Source organism: Leptonotus elevatus, chromosome 19 (genome assembly GCF_054856555.1).
Source record: "Leptonotus elevatus isolate MCC_2025b chromosome 19, RoL_Lele_1.0, whole genome shotgun sequence".
Lineage (NCBI taxonomy): Eukaryota > Metazoa > Chordata > Actinopteri > Syngnathiformes > Syngnathidae > Leptonotus > Leptonotus elevatus.
Genome location: NC_141257.1, coordinates 5756534 through 5779334, shown reverse-complemented (window position 1 = coordinate 5779334; position 22801 = coordinate 5756534). Strand labels below are relative to the sequence as shown.

Genomic DNA, 22801 nt, shown 5'->3' with positions numbered 1-22801 from the left:
TTAATTGTTAAAAGTGTGTGTATATTGTTGTAAAATGATTTGACAGCTGATTTGCAGTTTTGGCTTATGAACACAAGACGGCGGCATGGCTTCAAAATAAATGGAAGGAGTTCCCGAGCAAAACTAAAATGGTCGTCGAATAAACATAAACATCGTCATAAACACTTGTTATTTTACGTTCAACGTTTTTCAAAATGTTACACTGCCCTTAATGATAAGTGAACCCTGTCGTTATAATACACGCAGTGTTATAACTTATATGCTATATTATAGTTCCTTGTAGGGCTGGGCAATATGGTTTTAAAATAAAATCTCTAAACCCTAATATCATTGTGTTTCATAACAGGAATTAAAGGTGCTAGTTGCAAAATAGAAAACTAAATTTCACACAAATTGATTAGTGGCCCAACAGTCAGCCTTTTTACAGAAAAAAAACCCCTTGTGTTCTAATGAATCTTATTTAAGATGATCTTTACCCAGATCATTCTCAGCTTGGATTGACTTTGAGTTAACGATATATTTTAACGCTGTCATTAGCTATAATATTTTGTATCTGCAAATTAAAGATGTCTGAAATGGAGTCCCAAACTACTGCTAGCAGCGTGCCTCCGAGCAAGGCAGCCATATTGAAGGGCCACCTCTCATTAGTGGCGAAAACCCAGTATTTTGGCACCCAATGCTCCCCCCACTGTGAACGTGTGAGCGAGCCAGGTCATTTAACAGACGCCACGTTGTCAAAGCCGAGATGGGCGGCTGTGCGGCAAGGTGTTTCTTTTGGGCCTTAAACGGCGCTCACGCGTCAATTTGGATTTGGATGTCCGTCCGTCCCCCCCACATCTTCAATGGGCCCAACAAACACGGTTCCAGATGGGAACGTATTGTGACCCGAGACATCGGGGTGAAAAGGTCGCATTGGAGTGTGAACAGAGGCCAAGCCTTTAAGGACTCCTGTGGACTTCCTCTTTTGACCCAAGGACGCGTGGCTCCCTAATTGAAGACACGTAAATGGAAAGTCCTTGACACCTGAAAATGACCCATAGCTGGTGTTCACTGCAGTGAGTGGCGCCAAAGACAGTCTACTTTTTGTGTTATCATAGTATGTTGAAGCTCGATTCTATTTTGAATGCTAATTCTTGTTAAAAAGTGAAAAAGGAAAAAAAGGAGCTAAGTCCTTTGGTTAAGCACTGCTGATTGTTTTGAATATGTGGGTGCTTTTTTGAAATTTTTTATAACCATTCATCGAAGATTTCATGTTGCTTGGTCCTGGTTGCCTTGAGGGAGGTAAAAAAAAAAAGTGGATCACTTTCGAAAAGAATCACGCAGCTCAGGCTTTAGCGTGGGCCCTCCTTTATAATGGCTCCTCTAATCCTGGCCAATTAGACTACGGCGCAGGGGGAGTGGCTGTTCACACTGCACCAATTTGCACTGCAAGGGGTGGGGGTGGGGTGGGGGGGGGGGTTGACAAGCGGTGGTGTGAAAATACAAATAGGTTCTAATTTGAACCCATGCTGAGCACACAGTGTGCTGAGGATGGGAAACCGATTGTTGGGACAAATTGACTAACCCTAAATCTTGTTAACTTGGAGAGCTTGTCGATGTGTAAAAAGTAATATTAGTCGTATTACATTGTTTGTGAATGCTGAATAAGTAAAAGTATAGCAAATTACACTTGTCGAGTTGTTGTTTTTTAACCATAATACTTACCAAAAAAACATCTGAGAAACTGGATGATTTTTTAGGTCAGTTTAATGGTATGTAACCTTATTAGAAGTCTGTTGCCAAACAAAACAGCAGCACCTACTGAGGCAACAGAGTGAAGCATCCTTAGTACCAGCAGTCTGCCTAAAATTGTCCTTTATATTTAGCTTTAAACTCAATTTAACCAACATAAATTGTAATGTATACTGAAAATGTACTGTGTTAGCAGAAACAAGCCATTTAAACGCTCCCCATTCAGTCACTGTTAAAACGTCCCTACCTGCAGTACTCCAAGTGTCCGTCTGGGGTCTCTGTGATCTGATATCGTATCAGAGCCTTTAATGTGGCATCATTCTGCTTCTACTTCTTTTATGTGAAAAAAAAACGATATATATTTTTTAAATAGATCAGTTGTAACTTCTAGATGTAATCATGTCATAAGTAAAAAATTAATATGGAATGGAAAATCTTGTGGGAAAAAAAAAACTTTGCGCCCAACGTGGGGCTCGAACCCACGACCCTGAGATTAAGAGTCTCATGCTCTACCGACTGAGCTAGCCGGGCGGATGTTTGCGAATGGTCTAGTAACGCTTTATATATTTGGAACACTGAATTGCGTATGCCCATATATACATATATATATTTGGTTTGGTGGTCAGAGGTGGAAAAAAGTATGCAGTTCCATAATTAAAAAAACCTTGAACAGAAATCACAATTTTGCGTGACGTCTGTGAATAGTGTGATACTTAGCTCTGTTGATCTATACGTGTGATAAACAAGTTGTTTGCATGATCCAAACAGAATTTTGGTGTGTAATTTAAATTTAAAAAAAATAAAAATAATCTGCGCCCAACGTGGGGCTCGAACCCACGACCCTGAGATTAAGAGTCTCATGCTCTACCGACTGAGCTAGCCGGGCACGGAAGGCACATGTTCCAGTATGGTTTATGTAATCTGGAAACTCAGCATCCTGCCAATATACTCAATCGGGGTTAAACAAAAGTCAGTGTAATACTTAATCTCAGCGAGGAATGCTACACCTATTTTTAGCCTGTTTTAAACCTTAGGTGAGCTGTGTGGTATATGATGTAATGTAACAAATCACGCAGTACAGTTTGTCGTTTTATCTATTTCTATTTTATTTTTTGAAAAAAAAAAGGGTAACTAAATATAGCAAAAGTGTTTTGCTTCTTTTGGGTTTTTATTTATTTATTTATTATTTGCCTTTTTTTTTTTATTGAATCAGTGAGGCACGACTGATGATAGCATAAACCCAGAAATGTACCATGTTGCACACATAATAAATTCCAAAACTGTAATATAACAGAATATGACTTTTTATTTTACATTCTTTTCTGTATTTTAAAATTATTATTTAATTTACAAAAATGAACTCTGATTTTACTTGTCAAATGTAAAATAACATGAAATCACTATAACTGTAAACACACACAATATTTCTGTTCTTTTACAAAAAAAACTTAATTACAAATACATATATTGATTGTTAAAATACGTTATTTGTCTGTTATTTAATGGAATAAAATGTAAAATTTTACTTTAAAACCCTTAAAAAACATTTACCGAGAAAATTAACAGTAATTTATTTTATTTGACCATAATTACTTTGTGAATTGACAAATTTTTAAGTGTGAAAATAACTACAATTTCTGTAATGTCCTATTTATAGTAGCATTTGTTGTGTTAACATTTATTTTGAAAGGACAACTAATGAAATATATAGTCTTATGGTAGGTAGTATGACCGCTCTTCAGCTGTCTATTGGGCATCTTTCAAAGATGCTTATAGTTTAAATTAATTAGTTGACAATTGTACAGTTAAAAATAGTCTTATGTTGGATGGTAATAGCCTGTCTTTACAACCAATTTGAAATGAGAAAACCTGGAAGACATGGATGACATCAATGTTGTGAAATGTCCAGAAGCAAGCACAAATACTTCATCTGCATATTATACACCTGACTTTTGTCCTCATCATCTGACGCCACGGACGTCCACCTGCTAAACCGACACGTCCACCAAACGTGAGAGCGCCGAATTTAAACAAACACTTTGGCGACTGTGTCCTAATCACCGCCATGTTCGTCTGGTGCTCCCCTTGAGGCATTACCATGTGAAAGGCCCTCCATCCTGTGAACTTATTTGAACTCTGACCCTCTCCTCTGTGTGTCGCAGACAAAAAAAAAGAAGGAAAAAAAGAAAAAGCAAGCGAAACTGCAGCTGGGATGGATGGAGGACTCCCAGTCGGTTCTCACCAGCAGCAGCAGCAGGAGGAGCAGCAGGAGCAGGAGGAGCAGGAGACTCCTGTCCATGTTGAGCTGTTGCGTCTGCTCCCAGGCGACAAAGAGTGAGTGGGAATAAGTGGTTATTACAAGTGCTCCTGACTTGTTTTCACCGTTAATTATGCGCCGTTCTCCGCCCCTCACTCGCGTACTCAGCCTATTTGAAACACATTACGGGAACAGACACATTAGCAGTGCAGACAATCAAACAACGGTTATAATTCTCTTGTAATAATCATGAATACTTTGGATGCAACCATCCATTCACACCTCCAGAGATTTATATTCAGAAATACCTTTAGCCTAATTTTGAACGTTCACAAAACATCCTGATAAACTTGACCTCTTGTCGTCATGTGATATGCGGAAATCTGCATTCTACCTTCCAGATGCTATTGTTCGCACACACAGTTTGCTGCTCATTTAAACTCTGTTGCTAACCAAAACAGCAGCCCCTACCGAGGCACTTCAACGGTTAGTGTGGAGGATTCCCGTATGAATTAAAGATGATCTTCGGCTGTGACGTGTGTATTCACTTTTATGTTTTGCAGAACTATGTGATTTACTGTTATATTTCTCCATATTATTCCTTTTTAATTTTGTTTCAAGCAAAAGGTTGACTTGAAATAAATTGGCCTCTGGCTAATATTTGCGAAAAACACAGCATTACTAGTTCTTGTTCACCATTTTATACATGAGTGTCCTACTGGGATCTGTTTCAATATCGGAAATCCAGAAAAAAAATATTAAAACAATATTAGCTTTAACCTCTTAGGAGGTTCAAACTCATTCAGCATTTAACTTTAATTAAGATTATTTTTCAAAGAATGTGTTAAACTCAAGTGAGTGATGCTTCTTTGATATTTGTCTGTGTATAAAAATATACATTATCATTAAATTGGGAAGCTTCTTTAAATACATCCATCATTTCTGCACATAAATTACAATGTGGTTATTTTGTTAGTTGCCTAAATTGACCATTCCTACACACACATGCACTCTTTGGTGCACTTAACAACATCAGCTTGTATGAAAGCACACACATGTGCCCCAGACGTGGTGCACACTTTCTCACAGGACAACCCAGACACACACACACACACACACACACACCCCCCCACACACACACACACATCCACAGTATGATGCAGACAGTTTGAAGAGCTTCATCTCGCCTGCCTTTTCTTCAGCTGTCTGCGCCGTCTGACCCGTGCTCTTTATACGTCTAATTAAGTAGTCAGACCCTCCAGCGTGCCGTGACACGCTCACGGTTGATTTCTGCCCGATGTTTTGTACCCCCGGATCGAGGTTTTACACCGTGGTCTGGGAACGCTTGCTCAATAGTGGGCCGCCAGACTGTTGTTGTGCGACTGCATGGAGACCCCGGGAGAAATTGCAAAGAATAGTCATTGGGTGGCAAAATAAACACTCGCGTGATTCTCAGGCTCTTTGCCTCCACCAAGTTGAAAAGCCCCAAAAAGTGGTACAATTCAGAGTAGGAGGCGGCATTTGTGGGACAAATACGACCCAAAAGTATGAAAATAAACATGGCAGAAAATAAACTTTTTTTAAAATTCGCTTCGCAACTCAGACTGCTCTTGTAAAATAGCTCCCTACTGTTCCCAGCCGGGACAATAAACCGCATTATTGCACACTTTTACCTGTCCGTCACACATTATTAATTCATTTACTGCCGTTGACGGTTATAAACGTCAAAAAATAATTTCAACTGTTTCTATTAGTTTAACATTTTTTTCTAATTTTGTTAACAAGAGTATGAAAACCTAGACTTTTTTTTATTGTACATTTAGAACAGATATAAAATTTGTAATTAATCGTTGAGTTAACTAGTGAAGTCATGCGGTTAATTACCACGATTAAAAATTGTAATCGCCTGACTAGATGATTGTTAAAAATTAGGGGCGTCAGGCGATTAAAATAAAAAAATATATATCGTATTGAATCGCATGGCTTCACTAGTTAACTCACGATTAATCACAAATTTTATATCTGTTCTAAATGTACAATAAAACGTTTAGAGCCGTCAATGGCAGTGAATGAGTTAAAGAGAGAGTAGTTTTGCTTTAGTTTTAGCTCTATAGTGACCTTCATATTTTCATGAATCATCGTTTTACCATTAACGTAGATATTTTTCTGTCATCTTCAAGTCAGACCATTGCCTCATTGATGACAGTGTTGCTGGACTATGACTGAATAACACTGCTTATAGTTGAGAAATTGTGTTAAGCTCTTATTTGGGGGCAGGAATTGAGCATGACATGAAGAGATGTGACCTTAGGGGCAGATGGACAATGGTCACTTCCTCCCTAATTCGCCACCTTACAACACATAATTGACCTGTGTGTGCGTGTGTGTGTGTGTGTGTGTGGCTTCAGGGGGAGGTGACTCTGCATGACCCTCTCAGATGGCCTTTTAAACTCAAGTTTATTGACCTCCGACCTGCGCGGAAGTCATTTCCTCATTGAGTAGCAAAGGATTGTCCATCTGAAGACACCTGCCGTATCCCACTGCTTGCAACTAAAGCTATGTGAATATGTTTTTAAAATTTTCATTAGCTTTCATTATTGATTGGCTGGGAGACATCACATGGTTTCTACTGCCTTTTCACACAGATTTCACCACATCAGAGGTGTAACCAAAGATCGATATGCAGTTATATGCAGAGTAGAATGTGAAATGAAATAACGAAGCAAGTATTTTTTTTTATTAAAAAGTTAAGACCATTCAAATGGAAGCCTGAGAATTTTGACTAGGATGTATTTTGTTAGTAGTAGCACGATACTGTACAGTGATTATGTCATAATGGATAAAAATTATGTTATCGATATTTTGTGCTGGAGTATTGTATTATAGAAAAAAGTGATAATACAATATAATGTTCGAGTGACAGTTTTAAAATTTCTCTGAAGTTAATTGTTTTTTTTCTGTAGCATTTAGCTTATTTGAGATATAAAAAAAACAAACATTTTTTATTAAAAATAAAAAAATGTGTCAAGTAGCATCATTCAAAAATCACATTGTAGCATATAGCTATCTGTTCATTTGAAGTATTTTAAAATCAGTTTTATTTTAAAAGAAAAAGAAAATTACATTCAAAATAAATACAATGTAAAATTAAAATGTTATTTTTACATTTCACTTCGCATTTATTCTTTTTTTTTGCCACGCTGTCTGCTTATATCAGAGCTTTTTTTTTTTGTAGGGATACATTTTGTCTTCATCTGTCAGCATTTGCTCTTGAACTTGAACTGGTTTCCCTCACGCCGCCCAATTTCACGGTACCCTCGAACCCCGTCAGACCCTCCCCCATGCCCCCTCCTCGAGCACCATGTCTGTCTTTGTGAAGCTGTCTTCCTTGACTTTCCGCATCCCCAGTCTGGCCCTCTGCAACCTCGCCGTCCCCCAGCCTCTCCCGCATAGCCATTCTTCACCATTGGGTCCCGCCCGCCCTCCTACAGGGACACGCTAGGCAGCATGCTAATCAGGCTCTTGGCGGCACTTCCCACGATTTTTCCCTCCCAGACGTCAGCTTTTGTCTTGTTATTGATTCCATTATAATCAGACGGTTCCCGTAACTTTTCTGCTGTCTGAGTCAGCGGGCCTACCTCTCATATGGCCCCCCTCATTCATCAGGACCCAGGGTCTCGTTAATAAGTCAAGGATACTCAGGTTTACACGATCTTTGTTGTGTGTTTGTTGTTGAGTTGCTATTATGAGGCACCAGCTACATATGTGAAGAGCAGGAGAAATTACATAGATGTATTAAATTCTGTTTAGATGTCAAAGACATCATGTGTGATTTATTATAAAACTTTAGGTTCAAATAGAATTTCAATTGAATTGCTTTTTTTTTGTAGTCATGTCACTTGTTGCAAGGCCGAGTTGGTATGGCTCGTAGGACCATGACAAAAACATTCTTATAGGTTCTTACATCCATTTAAAATTCATGTGCAGCTGTTGTGCGACCATTTTGGCCGTGTGGGACTCTCGCCGAACTTCCAGATGTAAAAACGGGCTTATGACTGATGCCTTTTAGATACTTTAAATTAGTCAGATACACTACTTGCATGTATTTTTTTTTTACAAGTCTAAGACCACAACAGCATCTGGAAGCAGTGTCCTGTGCCTTGAGCAGCCGCGCCTTGTTTTACTCCAGATGCGTCCAGATGTGACTCTGGTTCACCTTTAGAATTGTGCACGGCGTGTAAACATTGATCATCCGATATATATACGGCAACAGCTGCTTCTGTTCAAGCGGAATGTATTTATCATTTCATGTGAAATCACAAAAAGCCACTTCATGTGTGCCGAATAGTTAAGATACAGATGCATCTAAATAAAGTAGAGTTAGAGAAACCTATCGATAATACACATTTATTGAGATGCACCAGTGTATATAGAATAATTATTATTATAAATGTGATGACAAAAGTAGATAGACATGAATTGTCTCACTGCAAACATGTTTTATTGAGAATTTCAACAAAAGTAACAAAAATTGCATAGTACAAAGTCATGTGCAAATAATGCTCTGGACGTGTGCAACAACAGGTCATAGTGCATTTTCGAATATATATAAATCAATCTCTCAAAATCAACTAGAATCACATATGACACAAAACATTTCAGATGTCACTGAAATCAAATGGACTCATAAAACGTTTAAAATTGCACATATGCTCACATAGTCAAGTTTTTATGAACTTGCTGAACCCGCTTCAAGCCGTTAACGTGCAAACCCAACAAAGGTTTATATGTACAAAGGACCTACTGTTTTTATTTTTATTTTATTTTTTTGCATAGGTAGTTAGCATTCAATATTGATTTTGAGCACCGCATTCTGCCTAGTGTGCAATTTTAAGCTGACATTTAAAAAAAATACATACTGTACAATACACCAGACGTGTTCTAAAATCACAGATTGTCAAACAACTGATTGTTAAAATCAAATGATAAAATCACCAGCATTGTACAAATAAAACTATATTTTAACTAAAATATATCATTAAATATGCCATTTCCCTCCAAACCTACAAATACACTCCTCCCAACTAAATTGCATAACTAATGAATACAAACAATTATAATACTACAATAATTTCAGGGTGTGTGTGTGTGTGTTATTTTAAAAATGACATGTAACATATTATGAAAGCATTTCACATCATCCATCCAGTCTCCCATCCGTTTGTCTGTTTGTTGTCGTTTCCTCACTTTTAACAGCTTTCAAAATCCAGGAAAAAGTGTCCAAAACAACACTGTAAGAAGACAGAGAGCATACATTAAACACAGCAGGTATTTATACACCTTAAGTACAAGATATTAAATAAATATATGCCTTTTATTTCAAATCACACATATAACGAGAAGCTAGCCAAAATGAAATACGAAGCGTTCTCGCCGTTTTTCTTCCCTCACATTGTAAACTGTAGTTTACTGCCCGCAGATGGCACACTAATATGGCCGCCAGCCTCCTCCTCCTCCTCTCATCCCTCCGTCATTGTCTCAAATACCCAACACGTTTTCTCCCACGCTCTTATTCCAAGGGGGGGTTACAAGCCTTGATTGGGTCGCCATGGCAACCCCGCATCGGCACCGTCCTGATTGGCGTACGCGGCGGGCTAATTATGCAACTCATATGCTTAAGAAGGGAGAAAAAAACAAAACAAAGTGTAGGCTGTATTGAAATGTAGACCTAAATAAAGCAATGCGTGGTTGGGGTTGGGGTGGGGGTGGGGGGAGTTGGGGGGGGGGGGTGAATAACAAATGAGGAGGAACCCCTCGGTTTATTTATTCATCCCTATATTGCATATCATAACTAAACACATTTGAGTCTTTTTGCTCACTTTGTAGCTAACTTTGTAGGCTAGGAGGAGCTAATTAAAGCTAATTTGGTGTAAATGGTATCGACGGAATGGTAATGATGAAGTCAACCTGGCAATTTTCTACCAGAGCCGTAAAAGAGAAATTATGCCACCTGTGTGAAAGCGCCTGACATTCTCTTCTCCCACTCTTTTGTGTTGAAATCAATTCTTAGTATTTTATACGTCGCAATAGATGCTGCCACTAATGGGACGCAATTTTGCCGTGTGAAATTGCAATGTTAGCGTACCTACACTCCAAAAACAGTTGGGTCTAAAGTAACCCAATTATGGATCAAAAATGGACAATCCACTTTGTGGGTTATTTTATACAAAATGGCAAGTAAAGGATCTGATCAATATTTATGAGTTGTTTTACACTAAAAGACCCATTTCTTGACTCAAAGTTGGGTCAAATAGACCCAAGTAGAGGATCGGTCCATTTTTGAGTGTAGTATCCCACTTTGTTGGGTTCTGTGTAAACGTTGAAGACCAATGTGTCATTGGTGCAAGATCTCTGTGTGAAAGTGGGTGGCGTCATATAAGACAGAACCACGTCTCACACCACCTGATGGTGAAGTCATAAAAGCTGTAAGAAAGGCAGAAACCACCTATGAGTATTCTGCAAAAGACAGAACAGGGGTGGGTAAATGTTGCGGCGTCTCTGTGTGAAAGTGGGTTAACTCTAATATAAAACTGAGGCCACTCGCTGCCTGTTTTGAAAGCAACTGTATGATTATTTTCAACATCACTGGAGTCATCTAATTATCTGATTGCAGGTTGCTGCGTGAAAGGGCACTCGGCGATGCGGCTATTTTGCCGGATCTCCGTGTGAAACAGGCTGTGTTCGGACTGTGAGAACGCAATCAGCGGGGTAGGGGTCTGTGTGTGTACGCGTTAGAGACGGGGTGCGGGGTTGGCCGGCTGGGGGCCCCACGCGAACAATGACCGCCATTGTTTACCAATCTCCCTCGTCCATTAATCAGGGCCATCCAGCTCTAATTGGCGTTTTGGTTAAGCTGGTCGCCAGACTCCCGCTCCCTCCACTGGCCTAAATAATGGCGTTACGCCACAAGTGCCGCCGCGCATTGGGGAGCACAATGTGTCGCTTGTCTGAGGGTCCGGGGAAGGACCCCCCCCCCCCCACAAACACCCCCCCCCGCCCCAAATAAACCTCACACACAAGCACAAAGAAGGCCTCTCACTATTGAGATCTCACTGTCGCAGGCCGCCTCGCCTCGTCTATCTGCACCCACTCTTCTTCATCCTCCTCTTCTTCTCACGTTTACTTACTACACTTTTTCCCTCCCATACACACACAAGTCAACATGAATCATTGCTCTGTGTTTACATGAACCTTCTGCTTTTATTATCATTTGAAAACACCCCCAAAAATAAGACAATTGCCACATTCTTGCAGTTAAAGGTGAAAGTCCAAGTGTATGCCGAAACATCTCCATGGCAACACGCATGAGCGGGAACCTTTTTCCCATCGACACTTCCCGAGGGCCGTACTAAAACTTCAGATTTAAAAAAAATATTTATACTAACAATTACAGAAGTTATACTGCCGATGTATCCTGAATTTGTACATTCAATTGGAACACGTCGTAGTCACGTAAAAGTAAGCATTAAACTCACAATTAGAACAGATATAGACTATACCCTAAAAACGGATTGGTCAAATTTACCTCCCAAAAAAGTTACATTTGACCAATCTAGCTGGTAGTTATGTGTCCGACAGATCCTTTGGTTAAAACAACCAGTCTAGAATAGTAGGTGTTTTCAACCAATATATTTTGGTGATTGGGCCAACCGATGCAAATTGGTCATTCTGATCAAGAGATTGGTTAATTTGTATTAGAGGCTGACATTTTTTAGGGGAATCCCGAAAAAAAAGTATCACTGATTGTCACACCCACCTAAGTGGGGCGAAATTCGTTTTCCGAATTTGACCCATCCCCTGGGGGAAAGGTGAGCAGCAGCAGGGGCTGCGCTCGGGAATCAATTAGTGATCTAAGCCCCCAATTCCAACCCATAATGCTGAGTGTCAAGCAGGGAGGCAAATTTTTATAGATTTTGGTATGACCTAGCCAGGGATTGAACCCGCCAAGTGATCTATCGAGACACACATTTCCATTTTTAAACACTATATTATTTATATATAATATATTGGAATCACTTATAAATATATTTCCAAGTGATCTATCTAGATTTACTTTCTATTGTAACCAATTTCATTGGTTGTTTGGCTAACCAATAAAATTGGTATGCCCGAAACCACTCGGAATGGTCTGATCAATCTATTGGTTAATCAAGCTTAACCTACTAGATTGGTAGTTTTTTTAAACCAATCAATTTTTAGAGTGTATAAACAATCAATTGTGAAACTTTCAGTATGGCGGTAAGACTAGAAAGTGTACCTTAATGTGCTCTCTGACGAAGTATTGTTTGGCCAACAAGTATTTGCGTTCTAAAAGTAACATGTGCAGACCACATCAAATTCCCTCGCGGGCCGTTTATGGCCCACATGCCGTATGTTCCCCACACCACCACATTTCCAATTATGGCACCTTGCAGTCGTAGGTGTTATTTGCTCCTTTCTAATACCAAAAGCGCCGCGCAAATGATCCCAAACCTCACGTAGAAGTGACACAAAATGTCAGACGACAAACAAAAGCGCTTCGCCGCAGCGTGCCGTGACGCCCAAGCCACAGCTGCCCTCAAATATGGCAAACGCCCAAAAGCCATCGCCGTTCCTTTCTCATCCCCTCGGGGCGGGGTGGCATGGGCTACAATTAACGCAGTGGCGGTAATTAACACCGTTTCGAGGCTGGGCAATGGCGCGGAAAAGCGTGGAGGCGAGAGGGGGGGGATGCGCTTTCTCCTTAGCTGCCATTTTGTGCCAGTCTTTCACCTAAGATGGTTGCATGCGTGGGAGAGGGCGGGGTGGAGGAAGAGAGAGGAGGATTATGGGATTGAGGAGGGAGTCGCATTGCCGAGGCGGGCATGATGCCACGACAGACACGTGCAAGTTATTTTCGTTCACAAATCAAAAGGCTACAAACACCCCACTTGGTCATTTTGTGTATTAAAAAAACATGTACGTTTACATGAAATTAATATATGGCCCGCACATTAACAAACCACACACACACACACACACACACACACACACACACACACAGCCATTCTCATGGTATGGTCTGCCCCCGAGCATGCAAATGACATTCATTATGCAAATGCATACAAATCAGGCCCGACCATCTGAGAAGGCAAGCTGGGAAAAAAGAGCAGAAGAAAAGAAATTAAGTGAATGAGGTGAAAGCGAAGCGAAAGGAGGATGTGGGAACACAAAACGGCGTAAAAGTGTTGGTTTTTTTCCCAAGTCTACTGTACACTTTTTCGACGTAAAGCCAAACGGTCACAACCAGCCTCTTCATACAGCGATCTCACAAAATGGCCGCATGAGAGCTGAAGATCGAGCATTTATCCACTTTTATGGATGCCGTCAACAGTGATCGAAGTGATGGTTTGGTATTAAACTTCACACACTCCAAGCGTATTCGGTTACTGCAGTAATGCCCACTATTCACCTATTAAGGTGTTTTTTTGTGGAAGCTATCCCCAGCTATTCACTAAAAACGCCCCATCTGATAGGAAAGTAGTGCATTCGTGTAAAAGAACTATGTCAAAGTGATTCCTTTTGACTTTGTACTACTTATTGTCCAGCATGTCAGGGAGGAGCTACGTTTAGCATGGGTTGTTATCACCACATGTACGGCGTGCTAACGGTGTATCTGTAAATTCCTCGGGTCATCACTCACGCCGCCTCCTGTTTCGAGAAATTTTGGTGGTTGACTTAGCCGCGTTAGCCGTCATTTAATCCCCCCCCCCCATCATGATTAACCGTAATTTGTGCTAATTTGTTATTTCAGAAGTGTGTATCAAACTGGTAGCCCTTTGCACTAATCAGCAGCCAAAGAAGTAGCTCTAAGCTTCAAAAAGGTCGGTGACCGCTTTTTTTTAATTATTACAATAACCGTTAAAAACATTTCGAGGCGGCATCAATTACTTGTTATTTGCAGCAGAGCCTCGTTTCTATACAGTTTGAAACAGAAGAAAAACTTTTCTCTTGCTTCGGATGCAAGAGAAATAGCACTATTCCCACACATGGCATTTAACCCCCCGCAGTAATTTTGCCCTTATAACACATTCATAAATCTGTTATTAATTATTGTAATCTGTTGTAAATGACTTACTTACAAGGGTAAATTATTTTTTTTTTTTGGCAAGTTGAAGCAATACTGCCACAATTTACAGCTCATGTTCCTGTAGCAGTTTATGAAGTGTTAAAACTAATTAATTACCGGTGTATAAACAGTTTATAAGAGCATTTTTAAAGTGGTGCTTAAATGTGGACTTTTCATTCACGTTTTATGGCACTAAGATGTGTTTGCCTCTCACACGCACACACTTGACACGCTATCACAAATGAGTCCTAAAATGGCGACAAACATATGTATGACACTGCACCATCCTTTTTAATGGGTGCCCAAGGACATTTCGTGACATTTGTTTCCACAACAGTCACTAAAAAAAAAAAAACAACAACAAAAAAAGGAATACAATTTTAGCCCATTTTATATCATTGTGAAAAGCTTTTGGATCATGTAATAACCATTCCCATTGATACGCATATGACCAATTAAGCACTGATTAGCATATCACACGCACACACACACACCATCCTACCTTTACTTCCCCCACGCCATAGCAAGTCGTATGCATTCTTCTTGATTTTCCTTCAGCGGTGCAGGCATGTAATGGGATTCTTGTTACTTTCGGTTATCTAGCTTTATGAAGAATGTACGTCACTCATACAGCTAGATAACCAAAGATAACAGACAACCCCTCGGGCCTGAACACAGCAATATACTGCCTCTTATGCACCTGCAAGGACCAAGCAAAAATTAGAGAACAACATGAATTAAAAGGCACATTAATTTAATACGTGCAATGCAACTTGTGATTATAAACAATTTGGACTAAAGGAGAAGTTGGAAGCCTTATTTTTCAATTTCAGTTTTTTTTTAGGTCCATCAAAGGCCATGCATGATACATTTATGCACTATAGCCTACATATGATGCAACAATTGAACAAAATGTGTATTATTATGTATTATGAGCTTTTAAGAAGGCCCACCAGCTGTACATTGTCCATTCTCATTTCAAAATCCATAGCTTCATGTTTTTTCTTTCTTTTTGCCTGACAGTTATTTAGACAATACCTTTTTCTAATTTTAAATCTTCCTTTTGTTGTAGTTTGTTTTTATAATTGTGTTTTTCCCTATGGGCATTTCCCCCCCTTTCTTAAAAGCAGAAAAGAGGGAGGAGGCAGTGGAGAAGAGTGACGTCACTACCTGCGCGTGGGCACAGAGGTGTGATCACTGATTAGCACACACACAAACACACAACCGCGACAAAAATAACTTACGAAAGTGCAACGTTTAATAAATACTATTATGTAATTTTACACAATAAACACACACACACACACACACACTAAATTTACTGATGCATGACAATTACTCTTCTAATATTTAATATAATAAAATGTTTTCAAATGTAATTAAAACATATTTTTAGATACATTAGATTATTTTTTTCTCATATAGGACATATGAGCTTTAATGTTGTGAAACCTTCAAATGTGAATTAATTAGCAAAACTAATGTTCATTTCAAATCTTTAAAAGATATTTGCTACATATTGTCATGTTCCCCTATATGCAAGCTGGGGACAATATAATCAAATACACACTCATATGGCTATATAGAATTATTGCCACATTGTGGTATACTCCCAGGTGGTCGACACTTGCAGTGTGTGTTGCTGCAGTAAAATGACGAAATGTTATGTCAGGAGCATAAAATGGCGCTGTAAATGCTGCCAAGTGGGGGGCTTCTTGCAGAGTGTAAAAATGCTGTATACTAATAATCATAATAAAGGATTTACCTATGTGAGATTGAGGCACGTGGTCAGTCCAAATTCCAATGATGCTTTTAGTTGAGGATCCTGCAGGTCGTAAACAAGAAAACGTCACGTCATTTTAACATCTCATTTATCACTCGAGGGCAAAAGTCAACGTTTTTTTTCCACATAAAACAATTAACATATAGTGTCCACTTACTATTATGGTCCAAAATTACACGAATACAGAGCAGGTAGAAGCGAGGGGCCTTAATATTGCACGGCATAGTGCTAAGGGAAAGGTGTGTGTGCGTGTGCGTGTGCGTGTGCGTGTGCGTGTGTATAGAACGCAACAGTTGAGTTTCAGTATTTTGGTTAGTTTTTTTTAAGTCCTTTTTTTTTCACATTTTCAGATCTTTTTATCTGAAAGACTGTAATCGGCTATTAACAATTACAGGACAATTACAGTGCATCGTGTCAGCCATGAACGCAACTAACTGAGTTCAAGTACTGAAATCTGTCTGTTTTTGTTTTTGTTTTTATTTTTATTTGTTTTGTTAAATTACGGTGGGGAAGTATTTGTGTGTGAACCCTGAACGCAACTGTTGAGTTCAAGTGCAATAGGCCTACATGGGAGAAGGGAAAGGGGGGTATACGGTTTGATGTCATTATTGCCTTTAAAAGACCCGAATACGTTAATTACCGGAATTTTAATGAGTGTGTTATTTATCTGGTGTGTGCTGTACGATATTTGTTTTTGTTTTGTTTTCACTCGTTCGATAAGTGCAATTCAAGTGCTATCCCTTTTGTTTGTACAAACATTCAGGATTTTTTTTTTAAATTAATTAATTTTTTTTAAGGTGCGCAAAGGGAGCTCTGCTGAGTTCAAGTGCAGCATGTTGGGGCATTTTGTGCACACGTTACCTTTTTTATACTGTTTTGTTTTGCTTGTTGTTTATGTTGTTTTAAGTTTTTCGCTTAATTTGTCAATTAGAATGATGTGCTTATCCGCGTGCGCTGAGTTCAACTGCAATAGACCTTCACATATCAGTCTGCTCTTGCATCAAAAAGATTGTAATTCACGTAACAGGCAGAGGCAGGCTTATGTGATCCGCGAACGCAACTGCAGAGTTCAAGTTGCCCTTTTTTTTTTTTTGCTTTCATTTCTGCACACTTCTTCATTCCCTTTTTGGCGCTAATCCCTAAACTGCAATTACGGTGCAAAATGAGGCCGCTTTGACCCCCTTACGACTACAGCAGGCCCGATACGCGTGGGGATGCTCGTGCACCAAACACGTTGTTGACATATTAACGTATATCTTCAGAATTGACGCAATGGGACGTCATCTTGCAAGGGGATCGCTCGTGCACGTGAATCCTGATGGGAACTTGTCTTGGAGGTCGTGTGTGAGATGCACCTGTGACACAAAAGTGCGTGCACACGCCGAACTCTGCAAAGTGGCGCAAAGTTCACGCTTTTTCTTGATGACTTTTTTTTTTTTTTTTGCATCAAAATGAAAATAATTATTTGTATTCACGCGGGACTAGCTAGCGTGGGCCTGCGTGCAAATCCTCGCCCAGCCTCCCCAACACATAAAGACGCCTTCCCGACAGTGCAAATACGCTTGAGAAATCCACCAAGGAAGACCTTTTCTTACCGGTGGTCCCTCGGCTGGCGTCCCAGATGAGAGCATCCACGAGCGGCGCATGTAGTGACGTCCCAACGGCCTCGTCCATTTATTTTCTCCCGTTCTTCAAATCACATCCTCCACATCACCCCCTCCCCCTGCCATGCATTCAAGGAAGGGGGGGAGATGGCACGGTCCACGCCGCAGAGGACTACATCCCCACCACCATCAGCACCAGCGCGCACTGCATGTCGAGTCCCTTCGAGTGCACGAGCAACTCATTTGTCCTAAATCATATATGCACCCCCGAGGCTACGCCCCCTCTTTGTGAGTCAGTGGTCCACACCCTCCTCATCCTCCACTGAGATGCCTCAGCATAGATATGAACGCTCACTTTTGATTATAGAAAAGGTAAAAACACACCAGAGAGGTGTTCGTTTCAATATGTTTGTCATTGCAGCGTATATTCGCTCGTTGCTGACTTGAATTCAGGGTTAGAGTCCCCCAAACTGTTGGGACTCAAAATTGATCTGAGAGCAATTTGTTCAAGACTTTATCGACGACCATCAGGGCTTTTGGTTTGTTCATGTGCGGTATATGACAGTTTCATCATGTTTTGTAAGTTTCCAAAAAATAAAATAAAAATTGTAAAAAACGAAATGGAAAGAAATCAAGCTAGCTGAATACAATTGAGTCCTACTGGGTTTTTTTTTTCAAAGGATGATCAAATGTCAGCAGAATTTAAAATATATATTTTTTAAACAAAAATATACAGCCAGCAGAACAGAGGTTCAATTCAGAAGAAAGAAGAGGGAAAAATAGGGCAGCAGAATGTTTAATGACCTCATAAATAAATAGAATAAATGCTGATAAAAAAATTTTTTTTTTAAAGCAACAAATAAAGGCAGAATCATTTTTCGGAATAAATAATTATGAAAATTAATGTGAACAGAATAAATGTAATGCTACTTTTAAAAGTACATTTATTGTTCTGGAATATATTTAAAAAATAATAATAAATGTAATCGCAGTTTGCTATTTGAAATTGAAAAAGACAAAGACTAAAATAAGGCAATTACAACATATTTCTAAATGTTTTTTTTAACTCATTCACTGCATGCCTTTGACAAGTATAGCCTACTTATCAATAAAAAAAAAATTCAATGCGGCTTGATTATGCTCCTCTGTAAATGTCAAACTTGGAAACAACTTTACTGATGCACAACCACCAGTAGATGCCACCATTGCCTTATTTTATATGGAATGAACACAGTTTGAGAGTCCATGGATGTAATGGCTGCATTTTGTGCAACCTACATGGTTCTACTGTCGATTATAAAAGAACGGGACAAGACAGAAAGGAGAGAATCTATTCTGTCATTCGTCAGATTCGTTAATATATAATTATTGAACATAATATCGTGTGGATATCGAACATTTTGAAATTTTCTGAAATGGCTAGCAGTGATTTTAATGAAAGAAAATAAACAAGGCAAATATAATCCTGATAGATTATCAACCAGGTCTGTATAGCGACAATGGGTAACATACTTGACCAGCAACAGTATCAATATTCAAAAATGGGGTATTGATATGCGGCATATTGATATGTTGTCATTTCTTATATTGCAAAAACGCCACAGCGACAGCACGCCACTGGTGTCTGCCAGTCTGGACAAGGTTCCCTTAATTAACATGATAATCCCAAATGTTGGGAGTCCCGTCAATGAAAGGCAATCCACCCAAAACCCATTGTGTGTACAAGTGAGTGTGCATACGTGTATGTGTGTGTGTGCAGTCATGTGGTCTCAACATTTGCATGCAAGAAGTTGACCCAGCCATGTCATGTCTGTCTAGACCACCTCAATGAGTGGCTACATACCTCCACACTAAAATATGCACACTGTGCAGCACCAGACATGCAAATCAGCGCCATTTAGAAGCCATCAAACTCATTCATCCTTTTTTCTTCTTTTTCAACAAAGTAACCGTCGCAACCGTCTAACTGCAACTCTGGGTTATTTATTTGCCGTGAGACAAATGGAAATACTGAATTCCTCACAACTACGTTCGTTTCGATAACAACAGATTTCATTTTCGGCATTACCCAATGTTAGCAGGGTTGGCTATTAGCATTTATGTCAAGTGTAAGTAAAGTAAAAAAGTAATCATTTGAAACGTGCAGTAGGATGCAATAGTTGCTGCTGTTTTGGTTAGCAACATAACATGGTGGTGTGACCACATGTCAGAGTCAACCAGAATGCCATTTGTCGTCTCCACCTAATGTGAGATTGTCTTCAATACCTTTCGGGGAACTCGATTAAAACATGCAGTAAGATTGTTATGTGCTACTGTTTTGGGTTAGCAACACAGCATTGCATCACAACCGCGCAGCTACTGGAACCCTAATAATCACTACACACCTTGTTCTCATATATGGTCTTCAGTACTATCTAGTGAACTCATTTACATTACAACATGCAGTAAGACGCCACACTTTTATCATTTGCGTGCCATTGTTTTGGTTAGCAACATGACATTGTGCAGTCACATGCCAACAGTCTAGTAGAAGACCAATCTCCACGTGACATGATGAGATTCTCATTTTGTTTACAACACGCGGTAACATTCCACACTGTTTATGCTTTACCCGACAGGTGCTGCTCTTTTGGCTAGCAACGGTACCCAAATGTGCTCAGCAACCGAACTCTTTCATGTATGTCTATAAACCGAGATAATTACATTTAATACCCTTGTGATTTTCCCATAATTCTCAACCTATCACTATTTGAAGGTTGTTGGGTTTTTTCTTTTTTAATCGATGACACACCCTTGCAACTAATTGTGGCTACTATTGGAAGTGTGGTGTTTACAGCTCATTATTGTGGCCTGTACGCAAAAAAATGCTATCCTGGGATTTACTGCAGTTCATACACTAACTACATGTGGGTTTTTTTCTTAGTACTGTAATTGCATGTCTGCCATTACGTTGGTTACCTAGCAACGAGATGCATGTGCACTATGTACTAATTAATATGTTTTTTTAATGGGGGGATTATACCTATTTACAGTATATGTTTTTCATTGGGATTATGAACTTTCTTTGTTGATGCTTCATTGACACTGACGTGTATATGACCAAATATGGTTGTAATAACATCTAACACAAACTACATACCCTTGCAAACATTTTTAAGTTGACAATGTTTTTGTCTTTCATATCTAAAATAACTGCTTATTTTTCCCTCAGATAAATCATTGGCCCAATGGACTGAACGGACATTGTGCTGCAGGAAGGTAAATTATGATTATAGTTGACAAGTTGCGATGAAATCTCATGGGAAATGTGTGTGGGGGGGGAATTGTTTTCCGGAGGACTAGAAAAGTGTTCTTGATTCTTTGCATATTGCACCTCTCGAGTGGAAAGCTGTTGTCTACATTAAAATAGTCGTCTATTCACTATGCTCAATGCAACCTAGCCATAAATCGTCATTGCAATACTACAATAGACTAAAAAGGAAGCTCATCTACTACATTTGAACCAACCCTTTTAAATAACTAATTTCATGGAATCACCAATATCCCAAATGGAGTTTATATTTTTGGAAATTGTGTACAAAATGAGCACACACATATGCCACTATTCTTTTAAATGGCATTATTGAAAAAACATATTGGTAGCGTTATTAAAAAGCACATTTCAAATGTCACTTTCTGTATCTAAATAACTAGCATGACTTATAAATTATTTTATTTTTTAAACATTTGTGATACTTATATCCTCTCAATAAATAAATAAATACACAGTTGACTCTAAAGCTCACATCTAAGGCAGTAAGCAGTTCAGGGGAAAAAAAGTCCAATTATTACCTTATTATTTATGAATGCAAAATAAGCAGGTAAAGCATTAATTGAGATGTTTGTTACTTATGTTTTTTGTTTTCGTGTAGGAAAATAATTTGAAACAATTTAACCAGATTTTTTTTAATGCTGTTGTTGCTCCGTTGTAAACCCCATTCATGCCAATGTATATTACTTTTAAATGTCATATATGTTTTATATTTATTTGGATTAAATCATTGGCATATACGGTATTGAAACAAGCCATTTTCATTTTTCAACCGCTTTGTTTAACAGTAAAGGGGTGAACGTTCATTTATTCAGGTACTATGCTGCCATCGTGTGGACACTTTGTATATTACATGGCTGGATTTTTGACCGTATACTGCCTCCAACAGGCCAAAGTGTGTAAATCCGAACGAGGACCCACTGTGTAATAAATACAATGTCCATCCATTTTTACACTTCCAATTCGATCTTATTTGGTGTAATCTGATAATTATGGTATTTTCATTTTCTGATGTACTAATAAACATTACAGCAGCGAGACTAGGGTGCTGCTGCTAAATGCTTTTGCAATTTTACATGACCAAAGTAATATTTTGGCAAGATTAATTCAAAATATTAAAGTCAGTTTAGCGAGGAAATACAGTAAATATATATATTTTAGCAAGTTAACCTAAAAAAATGCACCTTTATTCTCATATAATGCCTTTTATTATATAAAAGATACATTGATTCTCTAATAGGAGTAATCTGTAATAATGCACTTTTTTTACCCTTAAAAAACACCTTTATTCATTCAGGGATGACATATTTTTATGTTTTCATTTTATCAGGACTTGTAATTGTCCCACAGTTAAGGTATTAAGGAATAATTGTTTGTAATGTGTTTGTTTTATTAGCACAGCAGCACACATATAAGCATGCACAAAAGTTGGTACGATTTAATCATTTATTGCATTTTAAGACCTCCAAATTACAGCTTGCGGACCTCCTTTGGTCAAGGGACCCACGTTAAGAGTCCAGCAGCGAGATGGTGGCCCTCGGGCTATAAAGTTGGTACGATATAATCATTTATTGCATTTTAAGACCTCCAAATTACAGCTTGCGGACCTCCTTTGGTCCAGGGACCCACGTTAAGAGTCCAGCAGCGAGATGGTGGCCCTCGGGCTATATTTTGCGCACCCATGGTCTCACATACATGAAGTGAAATGAAAGCAAGTCGTCCTGAAACACAATACGTGGACGATGAACTGGGAATTGAGTCTCTTGTGCCCCATTCTATGGACCAAGACCATAGAAATGTCCACATGAACGGGGGAAAGGTCCACTTAGTGCGTGGACGTCATACAGTGAGCGTGCAGTGATAGGATGCCGTCATGTCTGTCAGGACGATATCGGCGACAAAAACACGGTTTTGTCCTTTCCCGACAGTGAATTAGCGGCATGCGGAGATGTGAAGAAACAAAATGAGC

The 22801-nt window shown here is 39.2% G+C and overlaps 1 long non-coding RNA gene and 2 other non-coding genes across 3 annotated transcripts; all 3 read right to left on the bottom strand.

The window, feature by feature from the left end:
• Positions 1–2189: 2189 nt before the first annotated feature.
• trnak-cuu (transfer RNA lysine (anticodon CUU)) lies at positions 2190–2262 on the bottom strand. The gene has a single exon. It is a non-coding gene; the product is annotated as a tRNA-Lys (tRNA).
• A 282-nt stretch (positions 2263–2544) lies between these two features.
• trnak-cuu (transfer RNA lysine (anticodon CUU)) lies at positions 2545–2617 on the bottom strand. Its single transcript has one exon. It is a non-coding gene; the product is annotated as a tRNA-Lys (tRNA).
• A 5850-nt stretch (positions 2618–8467) lies between these two features.
• On the bottom strand, positions 8468–17731 carry LOC147157646 (uncharacterized). The gene is made up of 4 exons (XR_015091404.1): positions 17514–17731; positions 15901–15960; positions 14638–14835; positions 8468–9279 (listed from the first exon to the last, which is right to left on the bottom strand). It is a non-coding gene; the product is annotated as an uncharacterized LOC147157646 (long non-coding RNA).
• Between the last annotated feature and the right edge of the window lie 5070 nt (positions 17732–22801).